The sequence below is a fragment of the Propithecus coquereli genome, unplaced genomic scaffold, assembly GCF_000956105.1.
Source record: "Propithecus coquereli isolate 6110/MARCELLA unplaced genomic scaffold, Pcoq_1.0 Scaffold199, whole genome shotgun sequence".
NCBI classification, from domain to species: domain Eukaryota; kingdom Metazoa; phylum Chordata; class Mammalia; order Primates; family Indriidae; genus Propithecus; species Propithecus coquereli.
In genome coordinates, this window is record NW_012144855.1 from 3,212,513 (window position 1) to 3,223,189 (window position 10,677).

At 37.5% G+C, this 10,677-nt stretch overlaps 1 protein-coding gene across 1 annotated transcript in view; it reads right to left on the minus strand.

The window, feature by feature from the left end:
• The window catches only part of STEAP4 (STEAP family member 4), a 30,309-nt gene extending 21,136 nt beyond the window's left edge, over window positions 1-9,173 (minus strand). The window contains exon 1 of the mRNA XM_012643500.1: window positions 9,110-9,173. The gene's annotated coding sequence lies outside the window, so the exon portion shown is untranslated. The remainder of the gene's footprint in view (window positions 1-9,109) is intronic.
• Window positions 9,174-10,677: the final 1,504 nt, after the last annotated feature.

The window sequence follows — 10,677 nt, forward strand, 5'->3', positions numbered from 1 at the left end:
TGGTTCTCAACCCTGGTGTATATTCAAATCAAGTGGAGAACTTTTACAAAAAACTGATGACCAGACTCTTGGAGAATCTGAATCAATTGGTGTAGGGTAGCACCTGGGCATCTTTTTTTAAAAGCTCCTCCAGGCAATTCTAACGTAAAGCCAACATTGAGAACCATTGCCTTGAACCTTTTATCGGCTTTTATGTTAGCTTTCAGTTAAGGGCCTGCTGGCCTTCTTCTTTAAGAAGACCAGGTTCTTCCAGGTCACACATTAGAATCAGCTGAGAGCTGTTAAAATGCCAGGGAACCACCTCCTGAGATTCTGAATCAGTTGATCTGAGGTAGAGCCCAGGCATCTGTATTTAACAAAACAAACTAAAACAAAAGAACTTAAGGGATTTGAAAGAGTGCTCATGGCTGAGAACCACTAGAAGTGGGGAAAGGTAAGAGTACCTTTTTTTCTAGGGGGGTGGTAGGGATTGGGGGGAGAGGAAAGAGGAAGAGTATGCTAAGGCTGCGGAAACATTTCGACTTCTTTGCAATTTTTTCCTTTAAGTAATCTTTGGCTGAGAGGCTAGAATTCCTATCTTTATGAAAACCAGAGACAAAATGAGTGTGCTTGAGTGTGCAGGCCTCACAAGAGAGAGTCAGGTATACCAGACTCAAGACGTGGTGTCAGACTGCAGGGAAGGTTTGCTCTTTAACTCTGTCAAGGAAACTTTGAAGGGTTGTTGCCTAAAAGCCACAAAATTATGGTCTGACCAAATCTACTCAGTACTCCTTAATAGCAACTCTCACACCATCTCATTAATTATTTGGATGAAACCACTATTAAAGTCATTCTGCCTCTTTCTCCATTTGAGAATTCAGTTTTGAATTCTGAAATGATTGTTCATCCAAATACATGAATTCCTCAGACACTATCCCCTCTGGACACACACACATACCCTGTTGTGTTGTAGTACACAAATCCAGTGAGCTGGCTTGGCACCTTCCAGAGAGTTGGAATATAAATAACACCTTCAAACTGTATAAGAAGTGACAGGATTTTTCATTTTAATTTAATGCCTGTAAACAGGAGATATTTTTTAGTCCTTCCTCTGTTTTATTATTCCTTCTGAATTTCAATCTGAAAGCCCTTGATGACTTGACAACATATTTGTAATGCGCTGAAGCCCCTTAATCAAATGTTTCCTTTCATCACAAGGCAAAAGGCAGGAGGAAGTTCTGCAACTATGTCAGTCTTCTTGTGATTCAGAGCATTTGTTTTAATATATGCCAGGGACAACTGGAAAGCAAAGAATATTAAAAAAAAAAACTCAAAAGCTTACACTAATATATGAACCCGTCCAATTTATTCACTGAGATATTTCTGTATTTAGTAAGATCAAGGCTCTCTAGGATAACAAACATTCATATTCAAACATACATTCTTTTCGTGACAGGTATGTATTGTAGCAAAATTGGAAGACCTTGGTTTAAAAAGACCACTGATCAATTTATAAAAAAATTAATGTACTCATAACCAATGGATTTTTCTGGTTTTTTGGAAAACACAATCTTTGTTATTTGAAAATATAAATGTATATTTTTAAAGTTAGTTTTGTAGTTAGAAGTAGCTCTATTTGCAAGGCTAATTTCTTCCTGGTGATATTCATAATTTTCAAGTTCTTTCTTTTAATATACATATTAACACATTCCTTCACCAAATATTTATTGCCTGTTGTGTACCACATACTGTTCCATGTGCTGAGGATAAAGAGGTAAAGAATACAGATATCTTAGAGAGTTTGAAAGTGTTAACTCCTTAAAAAGTGTCAAATTTCATCTCTGAATTTGTGTGCTTCAAAAACAGTGTTTGTACATTATTGTAAGAAAGTTGGACAGTGCACACATAATTAATAAGATGATTTCGGATGGTAGTAAGTGCTCTGAAGAATACAGAACAAAGTGATGAAATAGAAAATGCTGGAAGTAGAGAGGGGCAGTCTGTCTTCAAGAACTAACCAGCATCAGTCTCTCCAAGGAGGTGCTAGTCAAGTGAGGGTTGCCAGATTTAGCAAATAAAAATACATGGTGTCGATTAAATTTGAATTTAAGATAAACAATGAAGAATTTTCTAAGCAAATTTTGTAAGCAAATGCCCTGCGATATTTGGGACACATTTATGCTAAAAGACTTTGAATATGAAATTCAAGTTTGACTGGGCATCATGCATTTTATCTGGCAACCTTAAATCAAGCTGAGACCTGCGGGATGAGAAGGAGTTCGCAGGTGAGGGTGTTTTCCAGGGAGAAGGGAAAGCAAGTGAAATGCTTTAACTAACTGTGGTAGTAAAAAGCGACCCTTACAAAAATAAAGATGCTCCTCAGCTTATGATGGGGTTGCATCCAGATAAACCTGTGGTAAGCTGAAAATACGTAAGTTGGAAATGCATTTAATATACTTGACCTATCAAACATCATAGCTTAGCCTAGCTTATCTGAAACATGCCCAGAACACTTATGTTAGCCTACGGTTGGGAAAAATCATCTAGCACAAAGCCTATTGTATAAGAAAGTGTGAATATCTCATGAAATTTATTGAATACACTGTTGAAAGTGAAAATCAGTTGTATGGGTACTCGAAGTATAGTTTCTACTGAACGCATATCGCTTTTGTACCGTCTAAAGTAAAAAAATCCCAAGTTAAACCATCAACTTACATAAGTTGGGGACCATCTGTACTCAATTTAAAATAGCCTAATTTGCATTAGTAAAGAAAGTATTATTGACATTTCAAAATAACTTTATAACTGGGTCATATGACATGAAAGATTACTAGATGCTTTTATACATTTGTAGATCTTTTTAACTGAGAATTAGACAATGTCAGAGGAACAGGGTTGGCTGGAAACTTCAAACTTGTGTATTAATATCTATTTTTATTTGAATATCAAAACTAAGATAAACCCTTATTAAATTAAAATGTAGTTCAATTATAAATTTTAATTATAATTACATCAAACTTGTAAAAAAATTTATATATATATGTAATATATATATACTTTTACTCAGAGGGGAGAAAAACTTGAGTTAAAGGGGTTAAAAAACTTGCCCAAATTAACTTTCAGACTCTGCATCTAATCGCTCTGAGGTATACACTTCTTACAAATTCATATTGTTTCCCATTCTCTATCACATCAGTTTAAGTAAAAATTAGATTTCCAAAATAAGTTCTAGTAACTACTTAAGTTACTAATAGCATAGATTAACAAAGATATGTCCTTTAAAGCTCTTTATCTAAATAAACTGTTGAAAACTGATTATTTCAATTGTTTAGTGAGAAAATGTTATGTATTTCATAACAACCAAATATACTGATTAGTTTTTGTGCTAGCCAATAGAATGACACACAAAAAGTAGTAATCTTAACATGTATAGTTTGAGCAAGTCACAAGAGTATAACTAAAAATAATCTTTACATTAATGTTCTGTGGAGATACATACTTTCACATGAATTGCTAATAGCTAGCTACAAACTAGTTATGGTGTGTGCTGCAACTAAAGTGATTCTGTTAGTAACGTTTTACTACCGCCAAATGAATTATGAGGAGAGTGAGGTAATACAGATCTATATTATCTATTTAAATTGTACTTGAGAAAAATTATTTTTAATTAAGTTCTTCAAAATTCTAGTTCAATTAAAAGTCTTATTAATACAGGTTGCCACATTTAGATCTCAGCAGCATCTGTCAAGATAAATTAAGATTGTTTTGTGATTGCCCGGCCAAGAATTTCATCATGTAGGTTCATTATCCACTGTCTAGGCTGGTTAGCTTATTGGATTAAAGCCCTGGGCTCATGAAAACAAGGTTAGGAATTCAGTCATGTTTGGGTTAATTTACCCTGACTTCTGTTTACATTTTAAATCCTGAACAACTTCTTACAAATCTATGGTTCACCAAAGATTAGGCATCAGATCAGGAACAGTGGATCACCACTATCAGAAACAACTCTCTCATGGATTTGGTGGCATTTGGCTTGTACACACTATGTGAACATTTGCTTAATTTGACGATCTGCAACAACTCTTAGTATTTAGTGTTAATTAGTGGGTTTTGCTTTTCTAGGACTACTATAGTTAGAGACATGTAGAGAGTGATTTAATAATTTCAATTTTGAATTAACTTTGTTCAAATAAAATTTCCTACGAGTAGTCATTTATCTTCACATGAAGGCCACTAGGAATTATCTATATATTGATAACTGCTAAACCAGTTTGGGCGTAGAGCAATTTTGCTGTGGATCTTGACACCACCTGGGCAAACCCGGCTGATGGGGAACTTCATTCTGTTCCAAAGTATTTCCTTGTTGTTTTTAAGTATCTCCTGAGGGTGGTCCACACATGCTAATGAACATACCCTCCTTGTCTTCTTTTGGGTACCATTTTCCTTCACTTCTAATCTGACACACCCTAAGGCCCCAGTGCCCCTGAGGTTTGCAGAGCCTTATGAGATGGAGCAGCCAGGCATATCTGACTTTAAAGCTGTTCCATTTCTTACCCCAGGAGGAAAAGCACTCTTCAAATCCATCCCATATCCTTTTGTTATGCTTTGACATATAAGCTTGGGAGCAGTACTAGTTGATACTGTTTTGAAATGAAACAGCTCCTTTGAAATTCCTAGGGTTTTAATCTCAGATCTTTTCAGTGGTGTGGCTGGAGCCGGTTTGCCAGCTGAGAGCTTGAAGTTAGCCATGGTGGGAGTTTTCACACCATGGAAATCACCAAATGTTATAAATCACTAAGTTTTTTTTTGCTAGCCATTTACTGGGACATCCTGGGTTCTTTCCCTACCTCTTATCCCTTTCTCTGCAAGACTCTGGAATGTGACTACAAAAATGGAGATATAATTGGGCTGACAGGATGATACCAGTTTCTAATCCAGGCCTCCCTTCTCAGAAAGCTCCTGGGTTCTTTATAAAAACAGAATCCATGTGGCTGCCCTGCCCCAACAAAGGTTCCATGCCCTTACCATCACACACATGGATGGTATCAATACAATTTTGGTTGTAAACCTAATACCTTTAGACTCTTGGTTCCCTAAGCGAAAAAGACACAGGGACCTCTTTGAATACCACCATCCCCAAACATATATCTTCTAGTTTTCCAGACATGCCTCAAGAATAGGGTAAGCACAGTTTAGGATCTCAATCTAGGAAAACCAGAGGCAAATGGCACATTTTCATTATTGACTGCAATGAACCATTTACCAACCTAATTGCTTTCTCCTTAATCCCATACCACCTATGTCAGGGAATTGAATAGGATGAAGTAATCACTTTAGTACTTTGATATTAGAGAAGAAATAACTAGAGGCACTGTATTTTTTTTTTTTTTTTGGTATAAGAATGATGTGATGTAATTTCATTCTTTTGAACTGTTCAATAGGCTTTGTATTTTATGCCATGCGTTCAGGTATTAAAGAAGGCCTAAAATGTTTTACTTAAATGAAATAACCTTTAAAAATTCACTATTCCAATCTTGGTGACCTCAGTTAAGTGCCTTAATCACATTATATCACTCTTTCAAATGAATTATTCTTTAAAATGAATTAGAATCCAAAGTATTATAGTTACAAATTTATTATGAAACCCACCTGGTATAGCAATATAATAGGGATACTAAAATTAAAGTGAGAAGAAATATCAAGCAGTTTCTTCTACTTTTAAAAAAATTATAATAATTTTAACTGTTTACTTTACATGTACTGTACAAAGCAATCTCCTGCTTCTGCCCAAGTGGCGGGAGTTTGCCATGTACGTTGACCCTGTTAACTAATACAGTGAAGTTGGCATCCATACTCATTGTCTACAATGTCCATATGATCAAAATAAAAAATCAGTGTTATCAACGATGATAAGATTTCATGTTTCCAGCAGAGATTTATTGAACAGCCTCTCTGTGTCAGGCACCGTGTTACAAAAGAGGGATAAAGTGAGAAATTAGACAGTCCCTGTCCTCAGTTGTGAGCTCCAGTCTCAGGGAGGATGAAGCATGTAACCAAAGTGCTACGACGCACCATATGAGGGCCAGAGCAGAGCAATGTGCAGAGAGGATGGGAGACTAGAGGAGGGATGCTAATCTGACGGGAAGCAGGACAAGACAGTTCACCAAAGTCTATGCAAAATTGTTTTAGCTACGATTTAACTTGGGCTCAAAACTGTTTTCATATCCTGTAAAATGAGTGGGTACAGATGAAAGATGCATCGTCAGCATCGACCATTAGTTATGCCCTCCTATTCCCGTGCTCCGCAGTGCTGGTGCCATCAGCTCTCTGAGCTCTGGCTCTGTTCTTAATGTAAAATTTTTTTCTTAAATATTGGGTGCTGAGGCCAAAGAGACTATCTAGTTTGTGTTCTACTAGTAACCCTTTAAGAGGTGTGCTATAGATTAATAGTTATATTAAGTTACCTCTTAGCCTTCTTTTTCTTTAGAATTATTATGGTTCCTAACTTTTCAAAATTACTCTTTGCACAGAAGTACAATCCAGTGAGACCTCTCCACACACGGCTGAATAAACTCTTGTAGAACACTGTGGAAAAGAATTTAGATTAGGATGTCAATGTCCTGCCTAGTTAATTAGAGTGGAAATACTTCTTTTAGTAGAACAGTACATTCTTTTTACCGTGATACGTCTCTGAAAGATGATCTTCACACAGCACAAGGATTCATTATGTTGATTAATGACTTCAGAAGAACAAATTATTTATGTATATAGGCCAAGTATGTTATATCATGCATTGTTTTAAGTATTATTTATTCTTTCATTATTTAGTTTGATTCCTTCCAGAATGTATTTCTTCTCAACAAAAGGACAAGTGCTAATTTAAGTCATTTTGGAAATGACCTAAAAGTAATTAGAAATATCTGGAGTAGGTTTAACACATCATGTGGAACTGCTCAGGAAGCCTTCGTAATTAACTAAAAAAACATTCTCTTTGGATGTGTAAAGAACAGAGTCAAACAGGTAACTTCAGAGGCCTTGTCTTTGTAAATCTTATTTCTATTATTATCTAGCCTAAACTTAAAAACAAACAAAAAACTCACCCGGAAAAATTCATTATCCATAGCCTCTTCTAGATTCTTATAGTAGGACTTATGGATAGATACAGCTGTAGGCACTTAGCAAATGACCTCCTCTTCAGGGGACAACCCAGAGAAAACTAGCTACAAAGTGCCCTAGCAAGTCTTTAAGCTTTGAAGGGTTATTGTGGTGTTGTTGGGGTGTGTGTGTGTTTTGCTGGCAGCTTATCAGCCTTAAGATTTTCAAAGAAAATTATTTTTGAAAAGCATCTGATAAAAACATCTAAATTAATTATGAAGAGAACTAGATGATTAGGATTATAAAACACTGGAATATGTTTCTGAGAGTGACTGCAGAATCAGCTACCCAGACTTTAAAAGGAGAATTTACATCCTTTTAATAATGGTATTAATAATAGGGTGATTTAGGGACAATCTTTCAAGAGATAGGGTAACGCAGAGTGACCACTCAGGGTTTCCTCACATTTAAAATTCCATAATAAATGAACCTATTTTTCTTAAAATTGTTCACAACACAGTGAAAGGCCCAGGGTTTTAAATTTATTAACATGCTTATAAAATTTATTTCATTTCTTCTAAATAACAGCAAGGTTAAGCAAAGCAGAAGTCTGGAAATTATTCTCGAGTTAGGGGTCAGGCCTTATATATCTGGTTTCTGAACTTCAAGTTGCTATGCGAACTTCAGCAGAACCATAAATGTTGTCAAATGGAGAAAGTGCTATGACCCAATTTCTCTGTACACATGTACCATTTACTTTACAACCTTGAAACTTGATAAATAGAGAGTGTTTCATACTGTTTTCTGGGTTGGCAGTGTTTGCCATGCAGGTAGAATACATGCAGGTAAAATCTCATACCGTGCTAAATCACAGCATTCTGAAAAACTCATGCCTTGCAAAAGGCCATATCTCAAAAAAGTTACTGCTTCAAATAAATGTGCCATTTTACAAAATTATACCTACTGTATCAGAAAAAAAATGTTCTTTCATGTGAGTGACATTTATATGACTGCCATTTATAGGGAATAGGACATTCTCACATAGCAAGGCTGAGGAATGGTTTTGAAAGCCAAGAGTATTTTCTGAATGATAAATGTGGTAGAACTTTAAGATCCTGTGGGAAGAGACTCCCTCCATAGCTGGGTAGTTTCCTTATCAAAATGAAACCTGCATTATTATGAAAAAAGTAATTGCTCAGTTGTAGTATTAGGGAGATTTTCAATATATTTCAAATCTGCAGACATCTTTAGGCATGGCTTTTCAGCTTGTTAGAGCTGGGCTTTGTGGATCATCTGGTCCAATAGCCCTTTATTTTACATCTGTGGAAACTGAGGCTGAGATGTTGAGCTTCTAGTTAGAACTAGGAATAGAATTCTCCATGCCCTACCCCATTCTCCATCCAACTCACTTTCCACTACACCAGTCATCTTTTAAAGAAAGTTCTCAGATTATCATCCAGGGAAAAAAACTACCTGTCTCTGGACAAATAGGGAATCAAGGCTTTATTTATTTTTCACAATAGGTTATATTCTAAACAATATTTCTCTAGAAAAGCAATCTCTAAACTGCATAAGGAAATTTAAGTCAAGATCAAGAATGGGAGTGGCTGCAGATACTAGGACAAATTTTCAGCTCTTGGTCGTGAAGCAGCCTCAGATCTGAGCCTGGAGGTTGCTAAAGCCACATTCTTCCAGGCTCCTTTCTGATGAGCCCTACAAGATTGCTCCAATCCATAAGTAAGATACAGAGAGGAATCTGACCCCCTGAGCTTTTCTGCTTCTCTGCATCCTGGGGAAGTAATGAGCGGTAACACTCCAGGAAGCTAGAAAGCTTGCTGAACCGAAGCAAGCCTGGCTGACTTTCCCGGGAAGAGATCCCAGGGCCCGCGGTAGGGGAGTTTTCGGGCACCTGCTTCTCAGTGCGAGCAGGCTGGGGAGTGGCGTCCTAGACGCAGGGGCTCAAGGTGGGCCGAGCAGGTATGAGACGCAGGCCATGTGGCGAAAAGTAGGGGCAATAGCCAGCGACGTGACCCACCTGCTGGAGAGGCGCTTCCGAAGGAGTTTGGGATCCAGCAGCAGCTGCAGCCGCAGGCGGGGGAGCAGAGCTGCTGCCTCCTGCTCGGTGCTGAGCCTCGCTGCTCTCTGGGTATAAGAAGCCAGAGAGCCGAGGGGAGGGCCCGCAGATTTCGCAAGAGAAGCGGTAAAGAAAGCGTTTTCAGGAAGCGTTCAAGCTGGAAATCCCAGCAGCTGGAAGGACCAGAACTTCCTGTGCTGCTGTTCCTGCAGGTGGTGCCAGTTTTAAGGGTTTTCCCCCTAGCCCTTGGGATCTGTGCATCCCAGGCTGATTGAGACTTCGAGAGGCTGAGGAATCCCCTTTTGTGAAGGAGCTGGAGGGGTCTCTTTGAGTAGGTGAGAAAATACCACTTGGGCCAGACTTCTAGGCGTTTTTCTTGCCATCTTGTCTCAGTTCAGAGTAAAAGCATTCATTTTTCTCCTCTGCCTGGAAGCCCTGGGTTCTTATGGGGCTCACAGCTTGGCTGATCTTGAGTTTTCAGGTCTTAAATTTAGGTAAATTAAAAAAACAAAACAAATGAAAGAGAGGTAAGGATACCTTATCATATATATGCAATCGGATTGATGTGTCTTAAGCCACAGCCATGGTGGTTTAAGATTTAAATAATCATGATAACCTAAGGGGGCAAATCATCCTTTTACTCCCAAACTCTGTAGCCTAAAACCCAGGGTCTTCCCAATGGGCTCCCACCCAGCCATAGGTCTTAACTTCCATGGCATACGCTTGCCAAGGTCTAGATGCCCAGTCACGTGTGAGGTCTGTTCCAGCACTTTTGGACAACCTGCCCTTTGCCTGGATTGCAACTCTCTTCATAGCATCTTGTGGAGTCTGTTCAGACCCCATGTCTTTAAAGAAGTCTTCTCTGAGTCACTAGTTGCAATTAATCTTTTCTTTCTCTATGCAGTGTAGTTCATACTTCTAATACAATTAGGACAATTTGCCTATTAAAAGAATTATTATATATAATGCAATATATTGTATTGTATTGGACTGCAAGCTCAGAGGGTTAACACTTTATCCTTTTCAATCTGGAATTCACCACCACACCTAGAATAGAGCTTTGCACGTAGTCATGCATCGCTTAACAAAGGAGATACATTGTGAGAAATGTGCCCTTAGGTGATTTTGTATAGTTTATTGCTTCTGGGATTCAAACCTTTATTACATATCACTGTACTGAATACTGAAGGCAATTGGACACAGTATGTATCTAAAGATATCTAAATACTGAAAAATATACTGTACAAAAGATAAAATATTGTACACCAGAATAGGGCACTTAACGTGAATGGAGCTTGTAGGACTGGAAGTTGCCCTTGGTGAGTATGAGTGAATGTGAAGGCCTAGGACATTACTGTGCACTACTGTAGCCTTTATAAACACTCTATACTTAGGCTACACTAAATTTACAAAAATTTTTTTCTTCAATAATAAATTAACTTTAGCTTGCTGTAATTTTTTACTTTATAAACTTTAAAAAAATTTAAAACTTTTTGACTTTTGCAATAACACAGCTTAAAATACATATT